This window comes from Podarcis gaigeae (genome assembly GCF_964106915.1).
Source record: "Podarcis gaigeae genome assembly, chromosome: 5".
NCBI classification, from domain to species: domain Eukaryota; kingdom Metazoa; phylum Chordata; class Lepidosauria; order Squamata; family Lacertidae; genus Podarcis; species Podarcis gaigeae.
The window spans coordinates 73,356,065-73,375,745 of record NC_139681.1 but is presented as its reverse complement, the minus strand read 5'-3'; the positions used below and the strand labels follow the sequence as shown (position 1 = coordinate 73,375,745).

The 19,681-nt window shown below is 41.5% G+C and overlaps 1 protein-coding gene across 17 annotated transcripts in view; it reads right to left on the bottom strand.

Moving 5' to 3' along the window:
- Window positions 1–19,681, bottom strand: part of ZBTB38 (zinc finger and BTB domain containing 38) — a 33,660-nt gene that overhangs the window by 11,987 nt on the left and 1,992 nt on the right. For 3 of the 17 annotated variants that reach the window (XM_083739035.1, XM_083739032.1, XM_083739034.1), the window contains exons 2-6: window positions 18,599–18,690; window positions 14,356–15,915; window positions 12,791–13,876; window positions 6,269–6,324; window positions 671–755 (exon numbers count right to left, since the gene is read on the bottom strand). The gene's annotated coding sequence lies outside the window, so the exon portion shown is untranslated. Of the gene's footprint in view, window positions 1–670; window positions 756–6,268; window positions 6,325–11,849; window positions 12,763–12,790; window positions 13,877–14,355; window positions 15,916–18,598; window positions 18,691–19,500; window positions 19,670–19,681 lie in introns of those variants that run through there. The other 14 variants (XM_083739037.1, XM_083739020.1, XM_083739021.1 and 11 more) reach the window with 14 other exon arrangements.

The following is a 19,681-nucleotide window of genomic DNA, read 5'->3' as shown; positions in this document are numbered from 1 at the left end:
CTTTTGATCTGTTTATATTTCTCTAATAGTACAGCCCTGACAAGAAACCAAACCACAATTAACACCACTGGGTATTTAATGTACATACAAAAGAACACAACCAAGCTTAGAATAACCCAAGCAAGGTCTTGGAAAAGTAGGCTTTTGTCTTATAATTTGAAATGTATTTGTTTGCTGCCTGCATGCATTTGCTTAGAAAGGTATTTTGCTGCTATTTGGGGCATGATCCAGTTAAACACTTTGAAGTCCCTTGTTTTCAAGCACATGCTTAATCTCTTCTGCTGAAATCCATGTGATTCAAAAGAGCTTTTGGATGGATCATGTCCTATGTTTGTTTTCTTGCACTTAAAAAAAGGATATTGGCTAAGCATTTGCGGGCTTAATTATTAGAATACACACAGAGAGAGAATTTACACATACAGAGAGAGAGAGAGAGAGAGAGAGAGAGAGATATGAACTATGACCTGGGAGACTAGAGTTCAAATCTCCACTCAGCCATGAAGCCGACTGAGTGACCTTGGGCCAGTCACTGCCTCTCAGCCGAACCTACCTCACAGGGTTGTTGTGAGGATTAAATGGGGAGAACCATGTGCAACTCCCATTGAGTTCCTTGGGAGAAAAGGTGGTATGTAATGAAATTAATAAATAAAAAATAAACATCTATACATACCTATACACACACACAAAATTTAATTTGCATGCCTGCAAATGATGCTGCAAAGAAAATGAAGCGCTCCCAAAGACAGAGATAATATCTGTAAAAGAAATACGTACATTACGAAATGCAATATAATTGAAAAGGTGCTACAATTAAAATGTCAGTGATGCATACTGAGTTTGCAAATGACAGGCACAAAATCAAGGGCACACGGGCAGAATCCGAGACCAGGGGAGAGAGACAGCGGAAGAAGATTGGAAGAAATTTAAGGACTATCTTAAGAAATATTGCAAAATTAATGAGTGTTAGAATGGCGTTGGTTTAGAAACTGTGTGGTTTCCAGCCGAATTGGATAAGTAATAAGAAAAGAAGGGTTAAAAACTTAAATGAAATTAAGGGGAAGAATTTGCTGAATTAATATAATTGAAACTGGAATACAGAGCGGGGAGGTATGGGGAAGTCGTGAAAGTAAGGTATAAGAAAAAAGGGAATGAAATTATACCTGTTCTTTTTTGTTTCGTTTTTCTTTTGTCTGTGTTTTATATTGTCTTATTTTGCTTTTATATAACTATTGAAAAACCTAATAATTTTTTTAAAAAAAACAAACAAAATCAAGGGCACACGTGCCACTATTTCCTGAAACACTCCGCAAATGATACGTATTTTGAGCTGCTGTCCGGCCCTTGTGTCTGAATGATCAGCATTCATCAGCTCCAGCTGCCGAGGCCTGCAGTCGCTGTTGGCACATGCTCAGAACTTGATTACTTTAATCACTTACTAGGATTCGGCCAGGGAAACCCAGGTTCAAATATTTTCTCAGGCATTAAGCTAAACTAGGTGACTGTGGATCAGTCACTACGTCTCAGCCTAACCTCGTTTCCGATACCCTCAGATGTGCAGGGAAAGGTGGCCCAGGAGAGTGCTTTTTCGGTGGCAGCCCCTAAATTGTGGTTTCAAAAGAATACAGGTCTACTTCTCTGCTGAGTCATTTCCCCTTCTAGTTCTGTCTTCTTGCAGCAGCTCTTCTTGCAAAGGACCAGAGCTGCAATTGCAAGCTTTGCACTACATCAAAGCTCTTTCCCCTCTCAACTGAGCAGGCAATCAGGGCTAGGTCCCTGGGACTTGTTCTGCTGCTGCCTGCGCTACAGTTGTCAAGAGACACTGCAAGCATGCACATGCACAAAATAAGAACTTTGAAAAAAGAATCCTAAATTGTGTTTCTCTCTGTTAATCATAGAGAAAAAGTCATGTTTAGTGGGCCAAAGACTGTTTGAGTTGATGGAGGCTTGCATATCATGAAGTTGGTTTGTAGTTTGAAATATACATCTCTTAGAAAAACTCAGAACAATTAAGGGAATTAAGGAGCTAAAAAAAAAAATCTAAATGTTGACTGATTCAGTATACCTTCGGCAGTCTTACAGTTATGCGTTAACTGTAGTACAGTGGTACCCCAGGTTAAGTACTTAATTTGTTCCGGAGGTCCGTTCTTAACCTGGAACTGTTCTTAACCTGAAGCTAATGGGACCTCCTGCTGCCGTCGGAGCACAATTTCTGTTCTTATCCTGAAGCAAAGTTCTTAACCTGAAGCACTATTTCTGGGTTAGTGGAGTGTGTAACCTGAAGCGTATGTAACCTGCAGTGTATGTAACCCGAGGTACCACTGTATATGGTATGGCATACTTCATAAAGCAAGAGTGAGAAATGTGGGTCAAATGGTTTTAGGGACTCTCACCAAGCCATACATCCCCCTGAACCACACACACTCCACCCAGGACACACCCCTCACCTGTCCTCCTTTGCACCCTCCTTGCATCTGCCCCCACCCACCAAAGGCATGTGACCTCTAGGAGATTCCCTCAAAGGGAATGTGACCTTTGGGCTGAATCCTCCACCACACCAGAGGACCTCAAGCTAGCGTAGGGGATGCCGGACAGACCATGTGGCACACATAGCTCTGTCATCCAACAGATGGGATTGCTTGAGAGCTGCCACCCTCCGCAACACTCCATCAGCTGTTGCCTGAGGCAGTCACCTGACTCTAGCTAATAGGAGGGCCGGCTCTGTTAGTGGTAGAGCACATGCAGAAGGTCCTATGTTCAGCATCCACTTAAAGGATCAGGCAGAAGTAGACCTGTGCTGTGCAGCTTCATGTGAGAATAACCAGGAGCAACCGAAGCTTCACACCACAAATGTGCATCAAATGCATAAAAATCAAACTTATTCAAGGCAATGAAGGAGTGGCTGATTGCATGGGTATTCTTTTGAGATGCATGCTGATTTTTCTGGTTGCTGGGGTCATTCAACAGGCCATGAGCACAGTGGGCCAGCACAAGACATTCTTGCTGGACCCGTAGGTGCCTCCCTCCATTGCACATATAGATGTGGACCAGACTGCCAGTTACTTCAAAACTGGTGACAGGACAGCATCTGCCACTGCAACTGGGAGCAGTTTAGGGGGCACGGGACAGGCTGCACACACAGATCTGCCTTCCAATACTTCATTGCTGCTTGCTAACTGCTCCATTAGGCAGTTGGCAAAAGCTGCAGTGCAGCAGCAGTGGTGCCAACATGTACAATGTGAGCAGAGCAACACATTCACACGTGCAATGGCTGCTGGGTGTGTGGAGCTTGTACTGGTAGCCTCACAGTCTGCTTGCTCAGTCTGGGCTTTTTTTCAAGCTACAGGAAGAAGGTGACGCAGCCAGACAGAAGAAACCAGAACAAAGCAAGCAAAATCATCACCAGCTCATGGGAATTAGGGTGGCTGCTGCCATATCACCCAGCCCAGTATCTACCACCTGAGGCAGCTGCCTCCCTTTGCCTAATGGTAGGGTTGACCGTGTGAGCTTCCCAAAGCATCTTGCCGGCCATGGCTGGAGGCAAAAAACTGGTATTGATGGGCTCTTGGTTTGTTACAGCTATGAAATTTTCAATGTTCTTTTCCTTCTGAGTCTGCTGATTATAGTAAGAAAACTGCTTGGAAAATTACATTAAAATGAGATAGTTCCCCTAATCAATGGTTTTTATGTTTAACACTGAGCAATTTTTTACTTATTTATTTCTTAAATTTATTAAATTTACACACTGCCCTTCATCTGAAGAGCACAGAGTGGTTTGCAGCAAGTAAAGGTTAAGCAGGCTCAAATATAAACAAGATTTTCTGTGTCCGTCCATCCCGCCCACCCTCCTGCATTCGCATTATGGAGAAGGAAGTTAAAACAGCTGCATGTAGCCATGTGCAAGGCAAACAAATTAATCCACATGGTTTAAGTCTGTGGTTCCACGGTTGAAAACACCATTTGCTGTTTCTGCTGAAGAGGTTTCAATATTATATCCATCTTTGCAGTGTGATTTTTCCAGCTGACAGTATCTACTGTTATGAGGTTGTGAACCAGAACTTAAGGTGCCCATTCTCTTTTGCTGTACATTTTCTTGTGTTTAGCTGTTGCCTCAGCTGGTAAGCTTCACACAAAAGCACCAAGTAAGAGCCACAACCCAACATATAAGAAGTCACACTAGACCAGAGGTCAGCAAACTTTTTCAGCAGGGGGCCGGTCTACTGTCCCACAGACCTTGTGGGGGACCGGAATATATTTTTTTGGAGGGGGGGGGGAGAACGAATTCCTATGCCCCACAAATAACCCAGAGATGCATTTTAAATACAGTGGTACCTCGGGTTACATACGCTTCAGGTTACAGACTCTGCTAACCCAGAAATAGTACCTCGGGTTAAGAACTTTGCTTCAGCATGAGAACACAAATCGTGCTCCAGCAGTGCGGCAGCAGCAGGAAGCCCCATTAGCTAAAATGGTGCTTCAGGTTAAGAACAGTTTCAGGTTAAGAACGGACCTCCGGAACGAATTAAGTACTTAACCCGAGGTACCACTGTAAAAGGACACATTCTACTTGTGTAAAAACACTCTGATTCCCGGACTGTACATGGGCCGGATTTAGAAGGCTATTGGGCCGGATCCGGCCCCCAGGCCTTAGTTTGCCTACCCATGCACTAGACCATGTTTTATTGTGACGGAAACAAGCTCACAGTGTGGGCAAAGCTGCTATGCCAGCTTCCAGGAAGGTCGGTCACTGTTGCTTATGAGGAGAAGTTGGCATGGAACAATCCAGCATAGCTGAAAGTGGTTTGGGAAAACAACCTGCAGGCCGAACTGGGATCCATGCCAGGCTTAATTGAGTCTGTGGGCTGCAGGCTCCCCACCCCTGCTGTATCGTATCAAGATATAAACAGGTGTGAGGTAGCAGCACCCTGATGTCCACTGATATCCCTAAGGTATATAGCAAAGCATCCTGACAAAGCTTCGTAAGTGGTAGCAATGTGTTCAGGGATGTGAACGACAAGAGATTTGGGAATTCAACTCTTTCCATGATCGGGGCCTTGAGCGAGCTTCTGCAGATCTGTTTTCTTCAATAACTGCAGTACCAATCCTTTGAGAATGGAAAATTCTCTCCCAGGTACTCTCTTCCTAAGCGCAGTTCTGAGCAATTTCCCCTCCCCTAACCATGCATTAATTATTATGAGCCCATGCTATAGGAGTGCGCATGCACCAGCGCACCTCTGCAGCTTTGTTCGTTTCCCCTTTATTGCTATGTGGTTGTCAGGAAATGGGTGACGGCACACATTAATCCTGGATAAAAGCTTGAGTAGCCGCTTAGGGCCACTGCCTATACAAAATTCATTTATTTCTTCTTATTTTTTTATTAAAATTCTATACCGCTCTTTGTCCAAAGATCACAGGGCAGTTTACAATATAAAAACACAAAAAAATCATGCCACAGTAACAAACAAAACAGTTAGGTAGCCGTGTTGGTCTGACACAGTCGAAATAAATAAATTAGTCCAGTAGCACCTTAGAGATCGACTAAGTTTGTTCTGGGTATAAGCTTTCGTGTATCTGAAGAAGTGTCCATGCACACAAAAACTAATACCTGGAACAAACTTAGCTGGTCTCTAAGGTGCTACTGGCCTTTTTTTTTTTTATTTAAACAAAACAGTAATAATAATAATAATTTATTATTTATACCCTGCGCATCTGACTAACACACCATAGATAGTTTAATTAGCCAAAGTTGTGGGAGAAGAGGAATATTTTTGCCAGGTGCCTAAAGATACATAAAGAAGGTGCCAGTCAAGTCTCCCTGGGATTTGTCGCCAATCTATAGCTGCTCCACCATACCCTCAATGATATATCTTGCTATAGGGTCATGATAATATAGCAATCATAGATTAATCTAAGAATGGTGCTGTTTTACTACAGCAACATGGTTAGTTGCTCGCTTTATTTACACACTGGGCCAAGCTGTCTACTAAAACAGTGTTTTCTATAAAGAAATTATAGACTTAAAGGCTATTTTCTAAAACATACATTTCCCCCACATCTTTTGAATGTTCTTTTTATGTTGCTGCTTTAAATCAACTTCATCAAAAAAATAAATTGCTGTAGTAATCAAGTAGAAAAGTACTCCAACAAGGATTTGTTTCAGACCAATACATATGCCCATTTCCTATCACTGTCTAGTTGTAGACGGATCATAGCTGAGTTGTCAAAGTCAAGTGGATATAAATTGGACACGTGGCAACATTATCTCACTTACCAACAACTGTATCCGAAACAGCCGGCAACCATAGGGCTGGAGCCTGAAGAAGAAATCTAGGCAAAAAAAGGATGGAGTTGCCCAAATCAGAACTTGAATCAGGATGACACATTAACAGCACAATCCTATGCATGTTTTCCCATAAGTAAGCCCCACTATGCTCAGTACTCCTTAATCGCAGGAAAGTGGGTACAGGATTGCAGCCTAACTGCCCAGACTGCCCAAGGTTTATAGGTCAATGTCAGCAACCTAAATTTTATACAAAAATAAAATACTGGAAGTCAAAACAGATCCAGAGTCGGGCATAATAGAAAAGGAGAGCTTCTTGCTAAGAGAACAAGCTACAGCAGTCCTCATGATTACATGCTCCATAATACATTTCTATTATGATTTGCGGCACTTACGATAGCGGCAGTTTTATTTTCAATGTCTTTCCTAGTGATTCCTTGTATGGAACTTTCCTATAGCAAGTAAATTTCCTGTAGCAAGTTAATTGCTGGGGGCGCAAAAACCTTGTGTGTCATTGCCATCTGCTGTGGCACTCAGTCAGGAGGAGAAGGGTTAAAAAGGCACGGGTGGTGCAAAAGAGGCAATAGGGTGCAATCCTATGAGGCGTGTGCTCCCAATGCATCTTCAACATGTTGCCTGGGCCTCTCTGGAGAAGCACAGGATTAAAATCTAACTAAAAATAGCAGTTGTCTGCATTTGTTTAGAGGGATTTGGTTTTTCTCGCATAGAAATTTATGCAGATTAATCAATCAATGGAGGATATGATGGGCGGGGAAGGGCTGTGGCTGTGAAGGGTCGTGTCTCGGTAATAAAGCATCTGCTTTGCATACTTTGCATGCTGATGGTTCCCAGGTTTCAGGAAGGGTAGTGAGAACCAGACTAACCACCCACCCCCATTTAAAACCATATGGTCTGCATCTGAGACAAAATAATTTCCAGCATGAACGTTTGCTTAACTTGCTAAAGAAAGGAAGAAGAAATGTACCACCAAAAAGGGTGTGTGTAAAAAAAATATGTGTATGGTTATTTAGATACATGGGTGGTCTTGTGCCCTATTTTGCAGAGGACAGTCCTCTATTTGAAGAGCTGCCAGGGGACAGTGGTCTAGCTGAAGGATAGGACCCTTATCTTAAAGGCTGGCAAATCTAAATCCTGTTTATGAAACAATAAGAAGGGATAGCAGAAACCTAGAAGTTATCCACCAGCAGTTAGGATCTGGACAGCAGACACAGGCCATCTAGTTTCCCCCATTGTGGAGATATGCATTTCTGTTTCTTATTTAGAGCTCTCCAAGTGTGCACAAATATAAGTTAAAATTCACAAACAAATAAAACACATTCACAAATATCCATAAAATGCATCATCATTAAAACAGAGATAGAAACCAAGCAAAAATCAATTTTAAATTATTCTTTCTAAATTTCTATCTATGCAGATAAATGTACACACACCCATTTTAAAATGCCCCCCCCCTTTAAGGTGATACATTTCTTCTTACTTTTTTAGCAATGCAATAAATAGACAACCTAATTTGATCTTGAATATATGCATCCACTGTGGTCTTGTTTTCATGAGAGCAGAAGAGACAGGAACATGCAAAACATTTTAGAGACAGAATTATACGTGAACAGGATTTTCCAGACCTGCAGAGAACAGCTATAGAACCCAGGCAAACACAATCTTCAAATTTACATTGTTTATATCCTTTCTTACACACATCCTGCCTCTCTAGTTTTCGACTTGGAGCCAACCGTTAGCAAACATCCTTTTCCCAACCTTCCAGAAAGTAGACACGTCATTCATTTTCCTGCCCTCTGCCTCTTCCGTTGCCCAAACATGAGTTCCTTCCCCGTCGTTTCATATGCATTGCTCCCTGTACTTTACTCTTTCCTACAGAGTATCACAGGTTCATGTTTTCCCACTGAGCTCAAAAATGATTCTATGATCCACTCCCATCCAGATTTCGCTTCCCCTCAGCAATTTATTCAATCCAAAACAAGGCATGTATGGCAGGAGCTGAACCAGACAAAACCGTGTCCTTTTCCTGAAACCTGACTTAGGGTTGATATTACTATCTTTAAAAGCATTTAACCAAACATTGGAGAGCATATATTAGAGATCTGAATGGCCTTTGAAGTGCATTGAGGGTGGAGATACTGAAAAATCACCTGCAGGAAACATCTTTACAAATACATGAGAATGCATCGGAACATTTTATTGACATGCCAGGCACTAAAGCCTACAGGGAATTTAGCAGGAGCCGAAGCAATCCTGAATGAACTGCTATGGTGATTCAGAATCTCTGTGGATTTTTATGGAGGTGAAGGATATAAGGATACAAAATACAGATTGCACAATATACTAAACATCATCATCATCACCAGCCCATCCCACTTCATTTCAAAAGCCATTTGGAAGAACATGTATTTGCATTGTTTATGTTCTGAGAACTATGAAGCACATTGCTGGATTGCAAGTAACCCACTATAGCTATATGGGTGAAATGATCTAACATCAGGCAAGAGCATGTCTCCTTCCTCTCCTCCCCATTGCAGCACCACCACCCCAACCCTCCTGAGCATATGGGGGGTGGGGGCGGGGGCGGGATATGGGGAGCTGCCGGGAGGAAGGCAGAAAAGTAAAGTTCTGCAAGTCCATTCCACTCATAGATGGACCCAGTTGGCTGTCTCCCATGGATAGATATGGGAAGTTCAAGAACAGCAAGCTGAACTAATGACTTCATGCAAGACATTTCTCTCAACCTCAGCCTTCCCACTACCCACCTGAAATCTGTACTGCTGGAAAACAATGCTGGGCATGGACTACTAAGATAATACCTGTGACACCCAAGTGCTATATGAATTCTTAGTACCTTACTGATTATAGAAGAAAGGGAGATAGCTGTAAGCACACATACACACACGTTGTTTGTGGAGACTGATGAGGGTCTGTCTGATGTTTCGTACAGATGGTGGTTCAGTCTCCCACAGTCATCTCAATTTATTTCAGCGGCCATTTGGAAGGGTACTGCTTTTCTGTTTAGCCATTTGAGGTTGATCCCTCAAACAGCCAGTCCACAATTGCTGTAATACATTCCCATGGCCATTTGGAAATCCAGTGTACTCCCCATGGCCATTTAGAGGAAAATAATGCATTCCTATAGCCCATGCAGCGTTGTTCATTTTTGTGTGCCAAAATGGCTGAAATGGAGGAAAGGATGGCTGGTAAGTCTTTTGGGTACGTGTTGGTATGTTCCAAATCTCGTAGCAAAAGACAGCATTTTCCTCACTGTAACAGCCAGTCAGCATTCATGCTAAATATTCAAACGAGGGAGCACTTGTATCATTAAACAAAACACAAGGCACCACCACTACCATGCAAATAACCCAACTCTTTTGGCATAGGAATTGCTGGCCGAAAACTTCTGATTATTTTCCTCAAAAAGGCAGTGTGAATTTAGTCTTCATAAAATGAGTGAGTGAGTGAGTGAGTCAGGGTGAGTGAGAACGAGAGAGAAAATACTCCTTTGATGCAAGAGAGGAATCAAAACCCACCGTCCTGAAACATATTAGACTGAAGCAAGAGGGAATTCCAAGAGCAATACTTTGTAAACCATCATTCACATCCTTTCCTGTGCAAAAGCTTAAAATAAATGGACATATAATAATATGCTTGGCAGTAAATTACTTTTTAAAAGTCCATGCATGAAATAAATTATGTTAATGCAAGCATCAAAGAACTGATGTGTAAAAGTTATCCCCAAAAATAAGTAATCCAAATTAATCACTTACAGATAATGAAATCATGAACCCCTGTACTGAAAAATACCGTTCAAATGAATTTGTTTTAGAAGCAACTTAATAAAAACAGAATGGGAAAATCTAGCTTTAGGAAATTTATCAAATATCATTATTTTGGATTTAATGTTGTTCTGTTATGTCGTTCTAAAACAGCTGTTATCAGCCATCCTCTAGAATAGATGTATTATATTTTTCTTTAGTGAATTGGTAATCTTCAGAAAGAAGAGAAAATTAACATTGTACCTTTAAGATTGCTTTGCGATTTCCAGTAATGTAAACGTCCAATAGAATTATACTTTTAGTATTTCTATTAACCCAGTGAATCTGTTGTTGTTGATCGCGATCGATACATCAGCTTTAGTAGTATCGAAGTCAAGGACATGAAAAGAAAATGGCTACCATGCAGAAAAATAGCTTTGCAGTGAGATGTGCTTCAGTTTGAAGGAAAGAATCCATGTTTTCAAGAAGCTATATTAAATGTGTAGCAACGATTAACAATACCTTTTATCCTAGGTTTGGTTTTTACAGCTCCTATTATACGTGAGCTGCTTTTCATGAAATATTATAAATTTGAACTTGCATTAGTGTTACAGTAAATCACATATTAAATTATCCCCTCTCCCCTCTCCTTCTTTGTCATCTCACAACGTTGGTTAAACTGATTGATTCTTTTAGGTTCTGTCTACTAAAAAGTCTCTAATTACTGCTGAATGTAACGATGGAGAAAAGAGATTTAAACATAATTACAATTTTCAGCTGCTTGCAATTTCAGCCATGTTCGTTCAATACTGAGATGAAATTAACTATTTTAAGAACACATACATGTCCTGCGTGTGTCTCACTAAGATGTACTACTTCATACTGTGTGGTTGTTTTTGTGAGAAAGACGGTTGCATTGCTTGAAACAGTCAATTCAAGATGAGAGAAAGGTTACTGTTACATGCAAACCTCCTATCATTTAATGCATTATAGCTACCCAGAAATGCAGTATGAGATCATAATTTGCATTGAGGAATTAAACAATAATAACTGTCTTTGCATCTCTGCTACCGCATCCTTTAACAGGATTTGGTTGCCAAGGAAACTGGTTTTGGCCCAATGTTAACATGAAATACCTATGTACCAAAATATATCCAGTGTCACACCATGATGATTTAAAAATTAACTCACAGGTTAGCATATCTATACATGGCTGGTTTTAATTTGTTAACCCTTTGAAATAAGCCAGACTCAACAATTAATATTGAGTTCCAGATGAAAAGGACATCTTTAGGTATTTCTCTCTTTTGACATAGCCAGCATCTTAAAAGAAAATAAAGACTATAATGAAATACGTCCTTACTTTATTTCCGCAATATTTATAAGATAAACGATAAGACAAATGTTTATAGCAAACGTTGACAGACCGCTTCCTAAGGCAAAATTAAAATATTTTTTAAAAAAATTCACAGCTCTGTCCACAACTTACAGTTTTGTATCTTAGCAAACAGCTTAATCATGTTCATAACTGGGATCAAAATCCTTTGGACGATAAGCTTTTAAAAAACGCCTTTGCTGCATAAGCGGTGCCACGCCCTGATTATCTAGTAGACGGGGTATTTCTAATTTCAAAATAGATGTATGCTTTTAAATAGGGAAACCCATGCAAAGTCACAACATTTAGAACTAGATCCTTTGGGGGGGGGATAAACTGGTTTAATAGATCTCTGTTCTATTTCATTTCCTTGCATCATGGAACAAGAATAGGTAAAAGCATGCAAATCTCCACCTACCTGTGTATATGTCTTAATGAAGTCTTAGCACGCCATTGCACCCAGCCATTTGTATACAAAGTGAGGGAGAGACGCTGAAATCTTAGACGTTTCAAAAAAATAAAATAAATAGCTCTTTTCAAAAAGCAGCTTGCTTGAATGGACTGTGATCAAGATAGCTGAACTTATCAATGGGAAGGACAGAAGTGTGTGCGTCTGTCAGGGAGGGAGGAGATGCCCTCATCCAAGGTGGTGGGTGGTTTTTTTTTTAATAAGCTGCAGCAAAGGGCTTCCTGCTCACCCCCCCTTTCCCTTTTGAGGGTTCAAAGCTGACCACTGCAAAGGCCACTTGTCACATTTGTTGAAAATCAGCCCAGTGCTATCCTTGTTGAAAAGGAAAAACTCAGCAGCCAAAGCCCACTGCACAACACACGCAGACTGCGTAAGAGTTAAAAATAGATTGGACGTGCCTGCATAATAAATATGTCACTTCCAAGGACTTTAAATTTGATATTGCCATTAATTAACAATACAACATCTATTATTTAAATAGCAGTAAAGGCAAGAGGAATAAGACTGACCCCACCTGGAAGCAGAGTTCGCTAAAAAAATAAATAAATCCAAATTTTTAAAAAATAAAATAGAACTAATGCTGGTTTAGAATGCGATGATAAACTAACAGCCCACTGCACTGAAAATGAAATTGAATGCTAAAGGTGGCTGCTTAAATAGTTATGCCCATCAGGAAGCCCAAGTCTTCACTACGACATGATATGGCACACAGACCATTTACATACTCCCATTCGAAATACTAGGCATGGCATAATGAATTCTGTATCCACAGCATGCAGACAGCACAAGCAACATTAATCCTGCCTGCCATTTTAGGCTTGCAGCAGCAGCATGATGCACACACTACAGCAGCACAGATCTGGTTAAACGGGAGGCAAGGAACCGCTCACCTTAAATGCAGTATCTGATTAATGTTGTTTAAGTGATATTGCAAATCGGCTGCTGAATCTTAGAGCAACTGGGTGGGAGGGAACAAAGAAAAAAATGTCATCAACTGATGATGCAAGACGAATCGTTACTCTGCACTGCTCAGTCAAGCTCCATGTTCTTCAATGATACAATCTCAGGTATTTCAGATTCTGTAGCAAAAAAAACACCCAAAACCTGTCTGCAGAGTGGCTGTCTCCATCTACCGAGAAAAGCAGAAGATTCCTTTCACTCGCTGGAGGGAGGGATGGAAAGAATATCTGCAGAAATATCTTATTGACGGAAGAAGATTTCATATAGTACGTATTAGGTCCTAGATATGTATCCCTATTGCTGTCTTTTTCTTAACCCGTGTAATTTGCTTTTTGTTGTTGTTAAGCACGTAATTGCCAAGCATGTAACAGACGAAATCATCATTGCTTAAACTCTCATTCTGCACTGGATTATCGAAAAGCTGAGCGTATTGACAAAATCGCAAGCGCACAGAGGGTCTGGCTGCAGAATCAGCTGTCTGCTTCTGTGTTGCTGCCTGCTTAACCACAAGCAAGGTTAGAGCTAAATATATCTGCAAGGCATAAACGGAAGCTATTTTGCTGTACAGATTACGTTACAAAATGCTCCATCCTTAAGAGCTCATAAGATGAGTGCCTATTAGAAAATGTTTTGCTGCTACCCTGCATCGCTCTACACATCAGGCAGTGAAAGACTATGGAGACTGCTCTTAAATCTAGTGACCTAAATAATGCTAAGATGGCTTAAGTAATATACATACATACTCAGCACCAAAGGCAGGAAATGAAACAAGGAGTGTCTCATCAGAATGCAAGTACAGTACCAATTCTAAATAAAATGCAATGCCCTGTATATGCACATCTTATGCTAAGATGGAGAGGGTGGGATGCTTATTCCTTTTATTTTTTGTTATTGTCAGGATAGGATTTTTTGTTTTTATCCTCAGAGGCTTTCCTTAGCTACGGCATCTGTGACATCTTGATTCCTGGAATCATGGAGGTTAACACAGGCACATCTTAACCGTCCAATTTTTAATTCTGCAAATCCAAATAAGCTTTTAAAGCAACAACATTGAATTAAATTAAAAACACTATACTTCAACACCTCTAAACAGGCACTGATGCTTTTGGTCTTGGTTCTTGAGTTTTGTTGTTAAGATCAATAACACGTTTCACTGCATAAATAAGACTGGTATTATTCTAGACCGAGTCTGTGAGAATTATTTTTTTTTATAAAAAAAAAAAATGAAATGAAATAAAGAATATTGAAACAAGGGAAGCTTCAACTGCATTAAATATGTAAGATGGAAGGAGTGAAAGAATAAAAAGGTGGATTGGTTCACTTTTTTTCTTTTTCGGTGCCTAGAATGTGAGAGGGTCTTCTGCTTCGTATTCAATGCCAGCATCTCCCCAAGGGGGGAAATTAGGGAGGGATAGAACAGCTGGCTACGGCCACTGCTGCAGTCCCTTAAGGCTGAAGTGTTAGTTAAAAGGAAAAACAAACATCTAAAACGTACCTGCCTGGCTATATAAGGACAAGATCCTTTCTTTCTATGGCATTCCACTTTTCTTTTAAGCAGGTCTTAACTCTCCCTCTCCTGTATGTGACACACAAAATTGAGAGCTGCTGAAATCTGGAAAAAACAGCTGAATATATTTCTGACCTTATTGGAAAATTCTCCTTGAATGTTATAGATCTGTATAATGGTACATTAGCTCCTGATGCATCCACACTATTTATGGGAGATTAATTCAATAGGCAAACATGGTTTGGGTACATATTTCTGTAACCCCAAAAGAAATGCTTAACAATAAATGCAGCTGCATCCTCAACACATTTATTCATGAGCGAGTCATGAGAGGTCATTGCTTGCAATCTATATAGTCAATTACGAACAATTGCCACTTAAATAACTGAAGACTGCCATGCAAATAAATATTTGATAGTCAAAATGGTCCCACCTTCTCAGAACATCATTCCCGTTGTTTATGGCTCTTTTATAAGAGGAATAAATTTCTCTGCCTTTTTTAATCCCCCTTAAGACTTTTTTTTCCAGATTTTGTACATTGTGTCGCTGGGTTTATTGCTTGAGATTCAAAAGACCTAAAAGCTGGCATTTGAAAAATGTGCTTTTCAAATGTATGACATCAGTCAAGCAGCGGCAGAAGCAATCCAGAGACAACAGAGGCTGGGCTCACGAACACACGTGACACAAACAGGCTATTACAAACTGTGTTCTTTCCCCCTTGACAGGCTTATTGCAGTATATTCAGCTAACATTTCAAAACTAGGGACTATATGCAAGGGCAGATTTTGCATCTAGAGAAGAAAAATAATGGCTGGCATATGGCTATGCTAATGTACGGTTTTACGCTATTGTCTGCTAGCAGCAGCAGCAGAATTCACATATTCACAGACTATGTATAATTACAATACCGGTTTTCATTTAAAGGACTCTTTCCCCGCTTATTTATTTTAATGAAAAGCCCTCTTGTACTATTGTGTGTAACGCCAAGGACAATCCAGTCAGTCTCCAGGTGATCAAGGCCCGTATGAAACATCTGATGTTGTTCTGTATCAGACCCATGCAAGAATTCTTAAGTGCGAGAATTCATCATAACAATCCTCATATCCATACCCCCATACTAAGATAATTTTTTAAAAAAAAATTAAAAACCCAGTTATTAATGGGGATGAATTAGTGAAGAGGGAGGGAGGAAGGGAAAGCACTGTGTAGCGTTTAGAGTTTTGGACTGGGGCTGGAGAGCTCTGGGTTCAAAACTGCACTTAGCCATGAAGCCAACTGAATGACTTTGGGCTGATTGTTATTTCTCAGTCTAATCGATGCACACATTTTTTTCTGAGGAGCGGAGGGGGGTGGAGAGCACTATGGGAACGAGGCTGGATAGGAGGAAGGAAAAGAGAGACCCTGGAGGGACAGAGAGATTTGCAGGGAGCCAAGCACCCGTACTTACCTAGGGGATAACTAGGCGCAATGGCTGTAGTTCTTAAGGTGCATGCTGTAGCCGTGACTCTTTTCCAACCAACTCAGGCAGGCAGGGGTGATGAAAGAATCCTGGAAAAGACATATGCAAAGGCCAGATTGGTAAGACATAAGTCTTATAGCAAAGGGCTATTGTTGATTGATTCTGGAAGCCAAGAAGGGGATCATGCCCCTAGTTTACACTTCTGTTGATTCATTACATACGGAGTACTATTTTAATTAATGCTGTAAACCGAAGGGAAATAAAACATGTACTGCTTTACGGGTCCATCCTGTATCGCTTGTGGTCATTGCTGGGAATATGGATGCTATGGGATTTGAGGTGATCCTCCCCCCCCATCCCAGAACCCATGACATTATGAATTATCAAATCTGCCCCCTAATCAAATATTTCAGTTCATCTTTTTTTTTTTTTTGCTATACAGCACATAAAATTAACATGGTATTATTATTATTATTAAAAGTTTATTTACACAAAACATTATTATTTTTATTTCATAAATAAAGCAATTTTAAATAAAGCAATTTACAGAAAGAATATGTCAAGCATGCTACAAGAGCAAAGGAGATGCCTTTCTTTGTCTGGTCCTGGTTTGAGGTTGAAAGGGGAAAGCTGACATCAGCAGAAGCATTTCTTGGTAATGGTAGATCACATTCAGCTAGGAAGGGCCACATCCCACAAGGCAAAGCCTGTCAGGACCCTGGACAGAACACTCTGGTGAGGACCACCTAAATTGAGAGGTCTTGCCTCAGAAAGCTACAGGTGCCTTTCCAAAGCTGGCTGGTTTGGTCCTGCCGTTGGTGGTGACGAGGGGGCTGTGTTTTTAAAGCAGGGTTTCTCAGACTTGGGTCCGTGGATGTTGTTGGACTACAACTCCCACAATCCCTGAACACTGGTCTTGCTAGCTAGGGATGATGGGAGCTGTAGTCCAACAACAGCTGAGGACCCAAGTTTGAGGAACTGAACTTCTGATTTTGCAGAAGTTGGCTCCTACTGGGTGGGGGTGGTGGGGAATGCAATAGATACCTGGTGAGTTTGGAAAGCCAACTTATCTTCTGACCAAGAAGGTCCTGCAGTGTGGAATGTCAACTCTCTGAGGGGCACCTTTTCCTGATCATCGTCCTCCTCAAAGTTCAAGGGAGGACTGAGGTCAGAGAACATGGCACTGCCAAAACCAGCCCCTACCCTACCCTAGAAGTGAGCTGTCATTGGCACCAACGCACCAGGCTCCACTTCCACGCCCCTACATAGGCCACAAACCAGATCCTTTCCCAATTGTAGGAACCGCCTGTCCTACTTTTGACCCATTTGTCTCATGAAAGGATATTAAACACCTTATGCAACCTTACCGGAAGATGAAGGACACTACCAAAGAGATGTTTACCACGTGCAGGCTCACTGATTTCCTCAGAAGCAACACCAGATTTGCAATACTTTACAGAGGAAAACACCAGTAGCCACTTACTGGCAATGAAGTGAATGAGAATGTGTGGGTAAAGAGGGCTGATGGAACATCTTCAAAATTCATGGGTGCTTCCAGACGTTCTGTTTATGCTAGATGACATTGTGTCAAAGCAAGTGTTACCCAGGCCTTACCATTGCATATTTCCATCACTTTCAATCTCTCGAAAAGCCCAGGCTTTGGGGGAAGTGAGCATGTTGTACAACGCCTCCCAGTCAACTATAATTGAACAAACTTAAACTTTCTGATTTTTGAGGGGCATAAGGGCTGTAGGGGAGACTGACAAAATCCACTGGTAGAATTCTGTGGCCAGATCTTCACATTGGTAAAATTCCTGCTGGTAGAAGCTTATTTGGGATTTAAGCCATTAGCCTTATTCAGCCTTTTTCTTGGCTCCACTGTTGAACAGTTAAGGAGGAGATAGGCCATGCAGAATAACCTGTTCCAACACTGCAAACTCTTCCCTCGACATCTGTGCACACAACACAAATATCTGAAGCAAGGGGGCCTTCACACATTTAGTTACACACATGACAGCATGCCCTAGAATCATAGAATAGTAGAGTTGAAAGGGATCAGTAGGACCATCAAGTCTAAACCCCTGAAATGCAGGATTATTTTTTTTGCCTGTGGGTCTCAAACCCACAACCCTGAGATTAAGAGTTTCATGCTCTACCAACTGAGCCATCCCTCAGGAATTAAATATAACCTGATTGTTCAGGGGTGAGATTCCAGGGAAGCCTCCATATGTACGTAAGCACAAAGGCCCATCACTACAGATGTTCATGCTGTATGAGCGAATGTCAGGTAAGGATTGTGCAACACTAGGGGTAAGAATTCTCAGTGTAGCCCACCTTCTTGTTTCTATATTGTTCAATGCAGGAATGAAGAAGACCCATACATAGCTAACATATTTTAGGAAGATGCATCCTTGGGCAAAATGAGTACAGCACCTTCTTCTCATGCTGCCACTTTCTGCAAGGGTGAAAACCATGTTTAGTTTGGGCCTAACAATCACACCCCCAGTTGCTTGCTCCCTAGACAGAAAGGTGAGGTGGTAGCTTCCCAGCTTTTTTCTGTCTTCTCCTTTGCTTTGCCTTTTCAAAGCAATCTAATAAAATATTATAATCCAGCCTGATTTCTCCTAGGTATTAACATACTCATTAAAATAAACCTCGTGCTTCTTGGGAGGTTCTGCCATACAGAATATGCTGCTGCGAGTAGAGCAGATGTACTGAAACTCGCGCGGCAGGCCTGGAGGTTGACAGCTACAGAAAAGACATTCGACGCACCTGTCAAGATACATGGGTTTTCAGCACGCAAGTCACAGACGGAAGGCCCCAGCAGCATCTTGTTCAAAACGATACTTGGCAGCTTAAATTACCTTTTAAAAGACAGAACTGAAATTCACACTTGAAGATTTCCAATTCTCTGACACATCTATACTTTTGTATACCATAGGTCTTCCAGCAACATTACCAACATAACACTGCCTAGAACAAATCCATCTCTTGGGCTAGCAGAAGTAGTTTGCACTTTGAAATCTGTTCTATCTGTTGATCAATGCAATAGCCGTTCCTTTTTAATGCTCCTTGCATGCTCAATTAATGTGTGTACAGGTGTGTGGCGGGGGCGGGGGGAGACCAGGCCTCCTTCCATCCTATGCACATTCATAAGAAAGCCTACAGAGGAAAGTTCCACGTTAGGCAAGGGGGGCTTCTACAGGGGTTCATTTGAACTTGTGTAGGTTGTGGCAGAGCCTGATTCTGTGCCGCACTCACATGTTCAATGAATGCATGAACAATGCCTGCAAGGAGCAAGTGCCAAATGGTCAGGAGACAACTGTATCATGAGAGACAAATTTGGAGGACAGATTTCAGCCCAACACTAGTCCAAACAGCAGCAAATTAAAACCCCAAGAAGCACAGCTTATCAGAAACGAAACATTGCCGCCCAGCAACAAATCCTAAGGTCGGTCCAGGCCCACCCTCACAGACCCAGAAGGAATGAGCCAAAAAGAGAGAAGGGGTCTTTGCAGCACTCGCAACTGAATCGTCCCCACATAATTTACATCACTTCTCCCATATCTCATTCATACAATGCCTGCTCGCTATTTCTTCTGAATGTGTATCCTGTACAATAGTACACATACACCCTGTACAATCAACCTTTTTAAAAAAGCCTAGTATTTTACTATGAGCTTGAGCAAACCGTTTCGGCACAGCTCTTCCCACGCTGACCTGTCCCTGCAGAAGCAAGAGCAGCAGGCAAGGCGACTGTGGGCCGTCACTCTGAGGCCCAAGGCCCAGCTGTTCTGCATTCGGTGCACAAACTCTGCTCGCAGCCTCCTCTCATGGCTGCTGTGCAGTGTTTCT